Source organism: Gadus morhua, chromosome 20 (assembly GCF_902167405.1).
Source record: "Gadus morhua chromosome 20, gadMor3.0, whole genome shotgun sequence".
NCBI classification, from domain to species: domain Eukaryota; kingdom Metazoa; phylum Chordata; class Actinopteri; order Gadiformes; family Gadidae; genus Gadus; species Gadus morhua.
The window spans coordinates 18,114,992-18,129,435 of record NC_044067.1 but is presented as its reverse complement, the minus strand read 5'-3'; positions in this window follow the sequence as shown (position 1 = coordinate 18,129,435).

The window sequence follows — 14,444 nt, the reverse complement described above, 5'->3', positions numbered from 1 at the left end:
TGTTCTTTTCTTTGGTGCCACTGACAGTCCTTGTTGATCCCTGTGTTGCCTTTTTTTGTACATAAACACTTTATATTGAATACACCTTTTGTCTTGGATTTTGTGTGACTGCACCCTCACTTGCCCAAACCTGTTGCCCTTATGTTGCGTCCTACTCCGAGCCACCAGGGGGGCGTAACAATAGGTCTTACTGAGATAGGAGTCCTCTTGAGGACTTTTAAGCTCTCCTAGACTTAGGTGCTACTATTAGGCCAAAATACTTTGTGAACTGCTCTTAGTGAAAAAAGTTAGGAGTCCTACATTTAAGAGTGACACGCCCACTTTTTAGGAGTTACTCCTAAATTTGCCAGTTAGGACCTACTTTTAGCCCTAAAATACTTTGTGAAGATGGCCCCTGATATGCCTTTGTCAGTGATCCCCCTTAATAGGGTTAAACCCACCAGAGATCCTTTGGGAGAATGGTCGAACATAACATGTGTAGCTTGGAAGGAAATACATCAAATGTTTAAGTTGACAGGCGATCTCTCTGTTTTGAGTTCAATTATTGACATTAGATATTTTCTTCCCTTAAGACTTGACACAGGATTCAAAAATTTGAAACTTCTGAATCTTCACTACACCAAGTAATAACAACTCCAAATCATTCTAACAATCAAGAACAGATTTTAAATTACCAAGAACAGATTTTTTCAGATATCTACATTTAAGGAGCTTCATAATCAAACACCCAAACTGGAACAGATTAATAGAGCCCTCCCTTTTACAGTATTTATTAAAAATTCAAGGTGGAGAACATATGAGGAAACCAATAACCAATGCGTATAGAATCATTGCTTCAATGACAAAAGATAATTCTTGTTATGTGAAGGACAAGTGGATTAGAGAGCTACAGTTCGAAATAAGTGAGGAAGTTTGGTTGGAGATATGTACTCAGGCTCACAAAGTCACAAACGCCAATTTGTGGAAGGAATTTCAATGGAAGATAAATAACCGATTTTTTTAGAACACCACAAGTTTTGGCTAAAATGAATCTGAATCAACCCAGTCAACGTTGGAGGGAGTGTGGAGAGACGATGGCTACTCATTCACATATTTTTTGGCAATGCCCATTGTTAGAAAACATTTGGCAATCCGTATTTGCCTATATCAATAAAGTATTGATGTTGAATTGATAAGAGACCCTCTGGTAGCAATTCTAGGAATTAAGTGATAGAGGACAGGTGCGCTACACAGTAACGCCTTGGCAGACACGAAGGGAGCCTGGCAAGCGGGGGACCAATCGAACATTTTCAAAGGACTTACGAGACCTGTGAGAGGAGCCACCACATCAGAAAAGTTTTGACAGAAACCACGATAATACCCACACATTCCAAGAAAACGGCGCAGCGCTTTCTTAGACTGTGGGACCGGAAAATCAATAATCGCCTGCACTTTTTCAGCCAACGGACGCACTTCCCCCTGACCTACCTGTTTACCCAAATAGGTAACAGTGGCCTTGCCAAATTCACATTTTGCGAGGTTTAATGTGAGGGAAGCCAACGAAAGAAGCCAAAAAGCCAAAAATAACGAAAAAAAACAAAAGAAATTGCGCAACACACGATGGTACATCTTCTTAACACCAAGGTGGCCAGCTAAGCTGGAGTCATGTGCGAGACTCAAAATTTGCGCTCGATAGTCTCATCAAGACACCGTTGTCCAGAAAAAACACACAGGGTTTGCTGTCTTCCTCAGCGGCTACAACAGAGGACAGACACGAAGTTAGGGACGGATCATTTCTCTGAGCATCAATCAAAATCTCTCGGGTCACACTCAGGTCCTTGTCAGCAGGAAAGAGATCAGACTCATTGACACAGTTTACCTTTTCACACTCAGTAGCGGAAAACACTGAAGAGGGCTCACCCTCATCTAATGTAGCCATAAAGGATTAACACATCCACATTTTCACCCAATTTACGAGCCTGTGCGCGCGTAACTGCGCACACTGGAAACAAGTTTGGCACCGACACAGCAGAAGATACAGAGGCGGGGCAGCAAACAGACGCAACTGAAATGGGACCATTAATTACTTCGGGCAGAGGAAACACCTTTCCTCCGGCCAAATCGTTACCCAAGATAAACGAGATGCCATCAATCGGAAACCGTGGAAGCACGGCAACTTTCACATGTCCCGACACGAGCGGTGAATGTAAATGGATCATGTGAAGTGGGGCGTTAAGTGCACTCATTTTAATACCCCACATATCCGATTCCTCGCCGGTTACCGAAACAAACCCGTGAGAAACGAACGGCTTGAAACGAGGGTCAACCTTCACGTGTACCTCTGGTTTAGGTAACAACTCTGTGGGTTTTAGAGGCGGGGATGCAGCGTTTATGAAACCCACACCTGCGGGAGGTTTAGGATGCCTGTATTGTCCTCTTTTTCTAAGAGCCGGACAAACAGCGATCAAATGGCCTGGCTCATGGCAATAAAAACACTCGCTGCTGCCACCAAGCCACGCAGCTGGTGAGGTGCTTTTACGCATCAGCTTTGGCGATCTATTTCTACGCTCAGGCATATCTGAACCACGAGGTGCCGGCATAGAAAAAACGCTTTTGTGAGTTAGAATGAATTCATCAGCCAGCACAGCTGCTTTTGTCACCGATGACTCTTTTTGTTCATTCAAATAGACGACAATTCGTTCCGGCAAACACTTTTTAAATTCCTCGAGCAGAATGAGCTCTCTCAATTCCGCCACAGTGTTAACATTACACGCGTGGCACCATTTGTCAAACAAAACGCTCTTGTCACGCACAAACTCAACATATGTCTGGTTAGCAGTTTTCTCACTATTTCTAAATTTTTGTCTATAGGCTTCAGGGACCAGCTCGTAGGCCTGCAACACAGTCTTTTTCAAGACCTTATAATCCAGACTATCCTCAATAGACAGACTGGCACATACCTCTTGAGCTTTCCCCACCAGTTTACACTGGAGGAGAAGGGACCAGAACTCTTTGGGCCAACTCAGGGCGGCAGCTATCCGCTCGAAAGCGCTGAAATACGAGTCAACCTCAGACTCACGAAATGGAGGAACTAAAGCAATGTGCCTACTAATATCAAAAACAGGAGCAGAAACAGAGCTGCGGCCAACAGGAGACAACGGGGTGGAGGCCACATGGACTCCTTTTTCAAGCTCGAGAGCCCTGATACGCAGATGCATGGCTTGCACCTCTAGCTGTCTATTTCTGGTCTCTACCTCCTTTATTTGGAGGGTTATGCGGAGATCCTCTGTGGTCATGGTACCCATGAGAGGATCCGTGACCGGCCCAAGCTCCACACCAGCAGCAAACATGCCCGCAGCTTCCGCCACTTTCACCTCTGCCATCGGTGAGTCACTCGCCGTGTCACCCGCAGCAGCATCAGCCCCTTTGGGTAGGACGCCCTGCTCCACCAACTCTGCACATATCACCTGTTTGAGCTCTGCTTTCCTGGCACTGTATTGCACCTGCACATTATAACAATTTGCCACAATCAAAAGATCTGCTTTTCTGCATTTCTCAAGTTTAGCAAAAGACGGACTGACCACAAACTCATCCAATGAAAACTCCATGATTCACGATTCCCCCACACACCAATAAAAAACTACTAACCAGAAAAAACACTCACCGAAAATTCCCGGAAACGAGGCGCGACAAGAAGATGGACGAGCCCCCAATTCATGTTACGCCCCCAGTCTAGGGGTGCCTAGGGCCTAACATGAATGAGCCCCCGTCTTCCCCAACTCCCAAGTAGCCACAACCCACATCATCAGTTGTGTGAAGGAAAGATTTATTTATGCAAGGTAATAAATAAATCTATAGATATACAAGATAAACTTCAGGGCGGACCAAGGCCAAAATAACAAATAACACAAACCTATCTAGAAAGTAAGAAACTAGCCTTAAGAAAACAAACTACAAATCTTACCTCCCTATGTAAGTAAAACAAGAGAAAACACCGTGAACAAAACTGGCAGTCCACCCTTACGATCACACACGTTAACTATCAACTATTAGGTAATGTCCCACAAGACCGAACGACAAAGTGGCCGGTTGGAAGAGGAAGAGGACGGGGGGAAAACCGGCTGCCCTCAGACGGCCGCCATCTTGGCTCCTTTGTAGTGGTTGGTTCCCGGCTGCAGCCAACCACAGGCCAGGGCTCGAACCTCGTCCACCAATCATCTCCGCGTCCTGGCACACTCATTTATGCATGTCAGGAGAAAGAGAAAAAAGCACAGGGCACACAGCAGACCGAACACAAGAAATGACCAAACACACAGTAGGAAAAATATGTATTTATTACAGATATTAATGGTTGCAGCAAAGAAAACAATTACAATAAAATGGCTTAAAAAGGGGTCACCAAACCAAGCTGAATATATATATTATATATTTTTAGAAGTATCTACACCATGGAAAAAATGACATTAATTAAGATTACAGAGGGATCTTTTCATTGAAAGATGGGCACCATTAATGTCTGTGATGGAGGAACGTTAGAACTAGACCCAATTATATATTCCAGGTGAACTTGTATACAACCCATGTTTTGTTTTAAGTTGAGTTGTTTGTTCTGTTTACATTGTTTATTTTCAATGTTAACTATTTCTTCTTTCTTGTATTTCTGGACATATTCTCCGGTTGACTTGATTAGATACGTATGAGCGTATGAATGTTATGACCCCTTGTAACGGATATTGTTTCTAAGTGAAAGTAATTGCTGCAAAAGGAGATCTGAAGAATATTCTAAATAAAAAAAAAGTATCTACTGTAAAATCACTGTCTATAGAATAACTAACTTTTCGGGTTAATGAAGCATTATTAAATAATTAGTTTATTCCTCATTATTCATAGATGAATACTCATTAGTAGGCTATTGATAATCATTTGTAAATGATTATTGCAATAATTTGAATTTGGTTTAAAATCATCTACAAAGCACATGTGAACGATTGTTGTCACTATCTTATTAATAATTAAACAATTAATAAATTGCTTACTAATGAGTATCATGTAGTGGAAATGCTTTTTAAGCCTGAATTCAGTATGAATTCACTTTCTAGCCCTACTGCATTAATGCTTCAAAGTCCCAGGCCTGCGTACCCTTTCCCCTGAATGTTTCCTATGTTGTTTCAGGCCTGTGGTAATGGACTGAGAAATGGTTCCTTGTCTTTTGCATGCCTCTTGCAACTCTTTTCACTAACTGCCAAGTCAACTGTGCATTGAAAGAACATTAATTGTCATTCTGTTTGGGAGGTTGGCCATTCAGACAATATGAGAGGATTCATTATTGGCTGCCATTAATAACCCTAATAGAATAAAGAATGTATGGAGTGCCATAGGAGCACCATTTTAAAAAGTCTTTGTGTGTCTTCTCAAAGTGGTTCTATTCTTTGACAAGCGCCTCACAAAGGACAGGACTGGACTTGTGTGTTTGTGAGCAGTGGGAATGTTATATATGGGTCTCAAACCGTTTGGGCCTCCACCTCAGGGCTCCAAATGGGCTTGTCAATCAGGTTAATAACACAAGGTCTTCTCTTTGTGTGGCTCACACATCCCACACATGATGGGAAGATGGAGAAATGATAGCAATGGTGTTCTTTGAGCAGGTCTGACATGAGTCTTCCCCCAGGGGATAGTCCAGGCCACTAACATATCATGGAGGACTTTGTTGGTGGATGGTGAACGATGGATTGGTCAGTGAAGAATGTTAAAGGCTGTTCCCCCTCAAACACCTCAACTTGATCAGCTGGATCAGGGGAATTATTTGTGAAAGTGTCTATACTTGCTGTCTGATGCTTCCACAAATAAACCCCCTCGGGAGCTGTGATGTCATTGGGGTAATATTGGAGGTATAGAAAACTGTAGCTACTGCTTTAAGCACCTCAACCACAGAACCTCACACATCCGCCTACTTACATACTATATAAGGTTGATTACCATTAGGCCAACATACTTATAATGGAAAATGGGTTTGCAATGCAACCCACCTCAATAGTTATACATTATTCTGCTGCAATTCATTAAGGTTGGCAGGCTTGGTTTCTCTACCCGCTATTCTGCAATACAAAGTCTGACTTGATTGTTTCTGATTGAGATTTTCAACCCATTCATGTCATTCTTCAATAAACATTAGTTAAATAATATAAAGAACATCCTTCTTTACAGTATTTTAGTGTCACTGAAATCCTTGTTCATTTGAATTTCGAAATCCATCCAAGGCCTGGATACCACAAGCTATGCAGCACATGTGCAGATGGATGCACAAAAACCCAGGCTCCAGGGGCACTGTAGGAATGGAGCCATCACTAACATCATGACGATGCGTTCAAATTAACCTCATAGTCTCTCACTTTAACTTGACGTTGCCCAGGACGTCCCGTGAATCACTGTGAGTTTACACTTGTCTTGCTTGTGGATGTATATAATAAGAAGAGTTAGCTTACAAATAGCATCAGACAAAAATGCTAGTGAGCATTGCTTATCTGATCTGCCCTGCTGTGTGCTGAATAACAGAGTTTAGGCCTTTGTCTTCAAGTACCAGTTCGCCTTTTGGACAGACTGCCAGACGAATTGGGTGCATCATACAATCTCAGTCAATATTTTTTCAAACATATTTTATACCTGCACTTAGGGCTGGGCGATATTGCAAAAAATATTATCACGATTATTTTTTTGATATTGATCGATATCGATATTAATCACGATATATGATTTGATACTGCTGCAGCCTGAAGAAGCCTAAAGAGTGTTCATTAGTTAAGCCATACTTTTTTGTTTATAACCATATTTGTGATAAGGGAACATTTAATCACATTTGAATATATAAAATGTAACTTCAAAAACGTGTTTTATCTGCTTCCAACAGAACAATATAAGGTAGCTTGCCTTGTAACATTTTTACCTTTTTTTTTATTTATTTTTTTACTTTTTTTTTATTTATTTTTAATAATGAGCATTTATGTCTAATGCTTATCGTCTTAATCAACGTGAGTTTTATCGTGATTAATAATCGTAATCGAATTATTGCCCAGCCCTACCTGCACTATGTAACGTTTCCTCTGTAGCTATTTACACTATGAAAAAGAAATATGAATTCTTTCTCAAGGTGAAAATACATACCAATCCATCATAGTCAATCCATCCAGGGACTATTAATAAGCTCTACAAATGGTTCTATAGTGTTCCATTTTTGTCCCATTCACTGTGGAAAAATCTGGCTTTGTTACATAGGTTGCTACGTTGTGTGTAATTTGCATGTAAAAAAGTATTTTAGGTCATGCCAAAAATGTTTGGGTGCTACCTGTTAGAAATGACTGACAACATGTATAGCTAAATCTCAAACCGCTAGAGATTGCTAAAGGCTTTAAAACTTTTTTGTGCCATCTGTTTTATTTTATCTACCTCTCAAATGTATTGCTGTGATTTATAAGTATTTTTAAAACAAGAACCAGCAATGTTATTCATTTGCTATGATTGCAGTTTTGTACGGAAAACCCAATATAAATAAAGTTAGATTGCTCAATACAAAACAAAAAGTGATGAATTAGTGGATTTAGAGGGCTGAAAACAGTCACACCAGGCTCTGGATTTGCAGCTAAAAAGGAGACAGCCGAAGCCCACTTCCCTACAAGACATTTACGCTACACAGCACCACGGAAATCCCTATAACAAGTATGCTGATGATGTCATGCTTTTATTAGTGGCTGACTTCCCCCTTTCCAAAGCCCAGGGGGTTAGCTTTTTTTAAGTAGGCTTTTTATCCGATGTTTCTACAGATGAGTAAGACACCCACGTATGTCTAGGATTTAGGAAGTCTCCTTTTATCCCTGGTGGAAAATATTGGTTAGGATTATCATTTTGAAGTTTGATTATGAGTGAAGTGGGATTTTTTTTGAAAAAGTATTTTTTTCTCCATTAGAAGAGCTTGGTTTATGTTAATACATTTGCCAAAAGAAAGCAAAATAATAATAATTTGACAAAAGAAGAAGAAGAAAATAAGGCCTTTACTTTGACTCATACCTGTTCTGCAATCAGTTCAGTTATGTTTATGGAAACATGATCATGCTGCAGTTTTTAAGCTGCCAAAATAGTGATAGTATACTTTAATTGCTCTCCACCTCACCATTACGTTCTCTGGATGAAAGCTTTTGCTAAAAGACCAAATGTCAGCGTCGTGTCACGTTACGATAGGAAAACTTTTAAGCTTGAATTCCAAAGCTCTTTAAAGTCACAGGTTCACACTGTGCCCCGAGCAACACATCACAGAATCTGGTCCCTGGATCTATCAGCTGTCCTCACCTCCAACTCCCTTGATTCCTAACAGCACAGCATTCTATCATTGTTACCAATGCCACTGAAATAGGTATTCAGTGCAACGTGCCGCTACAAGGAGCCACTAATGTATTCAAACATCTTTAGCCCAGAGAAGGCGGTCGACTGAGGGTGAGATGCAGCGTTTGCGCAATAGGTGGGGAATTCTTTTTTCTTTTTTGGGGGGAAATAATTTATAGATGAATCATGACAGGGTCTTCAGAGAGAGATATTTATATAGCTGCTTGAGATTGTGGTTGATACAGGTATAGAGACTTTGGCGGCTCTGTCTTCCCCTCCTCCTGTCTAAAGTGATCTGTGTGTGTGTTTCTAGTCCACATGCCTTTGTGTTCTCTGCAGTGCCTTTAATATGGAGTGTGTGTGTGTGTGTGTGTGTGTGTGTGTGTGTGTGTGTGTGTGTGTGTGTGTGTGTGTGTGTGTGTGTGTGTGTGTGTATTTATGTGTGTGTCTGCAGAGCCTGCACTGTCTATAGATCCCAAATTGTGCCTACCTTATCTTGTACATACTTGTAGAACTTCAAGTAAGAGAGCCAGAGAGGAGATCCGTTCAACTTGCAGCTACACGTGTGTGGGACAAAATGAATGTAAATTCAAGTTAACAGCATTTATTTAAGATAGGGCAATTGAGTTAATACATCCCAGAGATGCCTGCAGGATATATCTAGTGTTATATTTGTGGTTGATTTTAGCAAGCTAGAAGGTACATACTGATTGTATTCTTTTGTTGTTTTCAGTTCCTAACTCTCACATTTGACTTTGAGATAAAAGCATGACAAACTGAAATGCAATGAGCTATATTATAACATGTGAATGAGCCCTGCGGCTTATTCACAAGTCAGCATTTTTTAATGAACTGTAAAAAAGACATCTCACCACAAATCTCTGTTTATCTTTCTAGCACCAAACGAAAAGTTTGTGTGCAGAAATACAATCAGCCCTTTAATAGTAACTATTAATTAAAATAGTTTAAATCATGGACGGGTTGTTTTAAATGAAGCCAATCAGAACTGTTTTGTGTTGTACCGTTATTTTGTTTGCCAGCCAAACCAAATGTCAACAATAAGTTCAGTGTTGAAGCTCAGCCGGTGCATTGTTCCCTTTGATTACTGTTGTTTTGTCTGGCGTGGTGCAGCGAGGACTTGATGGTCCTGGCGCCGATGTAGCGTAACAGCCAGGGCTGACGACTAGCGAACCACATTAACTCTGATACCGAATATAAACAGGGTGTAAATGTGAAGAGGATTTAAAAAAAAGTGTTTATATTTCCTATTTACATTTTAGTTCATATGTAGCAGACACATTTATTTTTCCTTTTCTTTCTAGGCTCAGTCCCACCGTCAAATATGGAGGTAGGTTGGTGGAGGTGCTGATGGAGTTCTGGGTGAAATTGGGAGGGATATCGAGGAGATGATAGTGGTGGAGGCGGTAATGGTGTGCCCTGGTGATGGGTGGTTTGCGCTGGGGATGGAGGTCGCTGTGCTGGTCCCTGGATGTGGTGGCAGGTCTGGGCTAAGAGCATGCTAGAGAGATGACACCGAGTCTGGGGGAGGCCGGGGTGGTGGTGGTGGTGGTGGAGGAGGAGGAGGTGATGGTGGGGAGGGAAGTGGTCTGCGGTCTGTCTGTAACAATATCTCTGGTCTGATGGAGTCCATGTGTTTATTTTTCTTTACTCACATTCAAACCAAGCAAACCAAACAAAAACAGTTAAAATAGTCTAATGATGATGATGTTGTTGAAGATGAAGATTATCATCATCATCACAGGATCCTACATCTTTTTCATCTACTGCATTAAGACATAGAAATGACCGGATAAACTATCATCGGTTCGACAAACTCCACAAACAAAGTCGCATAGCACACTGCCAACGGTCTGTACTTAGTGTTCTTTTTGTCTCCTCCTGCGAGAGAGAGAGAGAGAGAGAGAGAGAGAGAGAGAGAGAGAGAGAGAGAGAGAGAGAGAGAGAGAGAGAGAGAGAGAGAGAGAGAGAGAGAGAGAGAGAGAGAGAGAGAGAGAGAGAGAGAGAGAGAGAGAGAGAGAGAGAGAGAGAGAGAGAGAGAGAGAGAGAGAGAGAGAGAGAGAGAGAGAGAGGGAAACTAATCCCAAATCAGGATGAATGGCCGTCGATGACAACATCAGGCTGGAAACGATGATTTAATCCCCCCCCTCTCCCCCCCTCCCTGCTTCCTGAAGTTCCAGGGGCCCATCGTGGACTGCACCAATGTGGTGGAGGGAGGAATTATTGTACTGCCATGGGGGGTGGCTGCACACTGCTTACTCACGGTCTCCGCAGTGGGGGGTGATGGGAAAGAATAAGGGAATGAATCCACACCAGGGGATAGTGTTTGTGTGTGTTTCCAACATGAGTTGGTGTAAACGGTTTGCAGGACAAGATGGGAAAGGAACTTCACGACTCAAAAAGGACCTCATGGACCTCGTTGGTGTGTGTAAGTCAGTAAGTAAGTGCTAAGTAAGTAAGTTAATAGGTAAGTAAGGCACTTTTTAAGTTCCAAAGGGCTTCAAATGCACACACAAAATTGTAACAGATTATATATACAATGTAAAAACAGCATAGTCTGAAACGGAACCAATAAAAACCAATATAAAATCTCCCCCACTCAGGTTAATGTGTTTGTGTGTGCGTGTGTATGCATTTTTTTTAAGGTGGTTACCAGGCTACAACTCATTCATGGAGATACTATAGAAATGTAATATATTATGTAAAATTGAATAAAGGTAATTTTATCCTATTTTTTATCCTATTATTTTAGTAAATGACTGCAGGAACTGCAGAACAGGATGAATAATGTGTCATTTTATCTTAGGAACACGGAAGAGTAGGTAAATCAGAGCGTTTCTTGGTGTGCATCCAGCCTAGATACGTTACGAGCTTCCCTATTCTTTCTCTCCGCAGACAGCTCCTCTCTCCTGAGGAACAGACGAGCAGCGGTGTTTACACAAGGGTTCCCTGGCTCCTGGTGCTGTTTCGCCTCTCTGCAGACACGTGTCTGGCTGGCTGTTTATGCAGGAGTTAGGGCCTTATATTGCCTTCCTAATGAAAGCTGTCGATGCAGTGGGTCACCTTCATCTATGGATCACATGTGGGCAAAGGGTTAGTGGTAACATTGTTTGAAAAAATATAACATATGGCGGTTTTGCTAGCAACCCTGGCACTATGAGCCAGACTTGTTAAAAGGTAGGCTTGGTTTGAGAAACAAAATGAGTGAAACAAATGTTTCCCTGTTGCCGGGATGCTCCCAACACGTGATGATGAGAGGATGGAATTGGCTGGAGGAATAGTGCTGTCATGGAACCCTAACATCATCCCCAAATTCCCATTCTTGATAAATAAATAACATATTTTCTTATAGACCATTTCTATATATATAATATTGCATGATACACAAATTTGACAGTGGTATACTGTGAAGATGAATGGATGTATGTTAAATAATGTCAAATGGATTAACATTATTTCTCATTATTTCTCTTATTACTCACTTTGTTTCTATGCATGCTGTTCTGAATGATTGCGTCAATATCCCCGTCAGCCAATAACATGATCTAAAAGTCAGGATGAGCCTAACATCTATGAATAGGCTTTTGATTTCTGCTGCAGATGTAACCACTCACCTGGTAACCTTCTCTGGCTAGTGTGTCGGACATGGTTGGAGAGAAATGCGATAGACAGAGCTGTCATTTGTTCTTTCTTCAGAGTTTGAACATCTTGTTTGGTCCTCTCGTTCAGAGATTGAACCTTTGGAGGCCACTGTGCAGGAGTAACAACGCAGATGTTGTTTGCTAGGTCGTAAGTCAAGTTACAGTGATTCTACTGTTTTGCACCCTGCAGTAGGTAACTCTGTTACAATAAGGGTACATTAGTTTAGCATTAATTAACAGTGGGGATTGGATGGGATGGGAAGGGGAGCAGCAGTGTCAGCCTCAATAACCATACAGATGGATAATATATAGTTTACAATATACAGTATACTATACGGAAAAGGGGGTTACACATTGGAGAGAGACACACAGCAGAAGGAGGAAGAGAACAGGAGGGTGGAGATAGAATGATTGAGACTCAGAGAGATTGAGAGCAAGAGAGAGGGGAACAAGGGGTGAGAGAGAAATAGAGAAAGAGAGAGAGAGGGAGGGACAGAGTACAAGAGAGAGGAGCGAGAGAGAAAAAATTGCAGAAAGTTTGAGAGAGAAAAGAGACAGCAACAGCCTATTTTATATAGGTGTATTCCTCTTCTAAGTAAGCTCAAACCAATATGATAAAGCTCAATTCATCTTCCACTATTCCTTTCTATAGTCCTACCCGCTGAACTGCGTTCCTAAAGGGCATGTTTTTCATCATTTGCAGAAATCACTTCCTGCCAACTTCCCTTCAAAATGTCTGCCTTGGCTTCTCTGTATTCCATTTTCCTGCTCAGGCATGTGCTAGCAATACTCAGGGAACAGAACACATCTTACAACCTGGGCTGCGCTACATTTATGTAACTCTGCTGCACAAAATTAAACATGCTTACTTCATCAACAAAATAAAGCAATACGTGAAAATACTGTATTAGGAAAGGCAATAGGAGCAGCAGTAGTAAAGTTAAAGTAAAGTAATATTGGCAGTAGCAGTAGTAGTATAGCAATAGTGGTTTAGTATTGGCAGCACAGTAGTATTAGCAGTAGGCCTCCCTGTAGTAACAGCAGAAGTATAGATCACTATTCTATAACTAATACTAATACTATCTTCTGCACTACTACGTTAGTAGTGTTCCCCGAGAGCGTTGGGGAAGGAAAATGTTGTGGTTAAAAGCCCTCCCTGCAGATAGGAAACACATAATCGTTTAGCAATGACGCGTTTCCCCTGGGTCCACAATCTCTAGCGACTGTGAGGTTCCCCCCACCCACCCACACACACACACACACACACACACACACACACACACACACACACACACACACACACACACACACACACACACACACATGCTGTCATAGCCTACGGTCCGGGTTATTCTTTCTAGGAAGTATTGAGCAGTAGCGTTTCTATTCGTCATTAATCAGTTTAAGCTCTCCAAGAACATTAAACCACAGATCTGATTCTTTGATCAAAACCTTGAATTTTAGCTGATGCCAACAGGAATAGTGCTGTACTGGGACACAAACCACACCCATTATCTTTTGGGAGGCTGATAATAATGGATTTAGGTCAAGTTGGGGCTTTGGGCTAAGAATCATCTCATAAATCAAACTGAATGTATTAAGGAGAGAAGGGAAATTTAAAAAAGGAGGACTTACATACACTGATCTTAAATATTAAGTAGAGGAGCCGAAACTGTGATGAGAGGGATGAAAGGTTAATGAACAGATACATATCTGTTCACTACCGAGTATCTAATAACTAGTTACAAATGAGACTGCTATGTGGGTTATTATTGTCGGTACAATTGTGCGTTTTATGGTCTGTTGCTATCTGACACACACCTCACCAGAAAAAAACAGTCAATGTTTCAGATTATACTCTCTAAACATGGTCATGGTGCGGCAAAAAAAAAAACGTTCAAAGAAACTTCAAAGAGATGTATTTGTTCTTTCAACAATTCATATGAAATAAAGACTGTAGTAATACAATGGTAGAACGCCAAATTTGTCTTTTACATTATGGATGTCCTTGGCTGAACCTACATCGTTTCTCCATATAATTAAAGACATAAGGACTTTTCTTTACCAAAATTGCACTGCATTGCAAGTCATGGGTACAAAAACCTGATGCAAACGCTCATTAGCTTCATTTTTTGCGTTACTGCGTCCTCTAGTGGAATTAACGTGTAATGCACTGTGGATGGTTGTGGAGTAAATGTAAAGCTTTAAATCGATAAACAGAGTGTGTCAATGCATCACAGAACACAAGGTTCAAATGCATTCGTATGTTAACATGTATATTTGCACATACGCATGCATGAAAGCATGCATATATGTATGCACACACACACATTCATGCATGTATATATGCACACACACAAATGTATGCATACATGTATGTAGGCACGCATGCATGCATGAATGTATATACGCACACACACACATGCAGTTAAATGC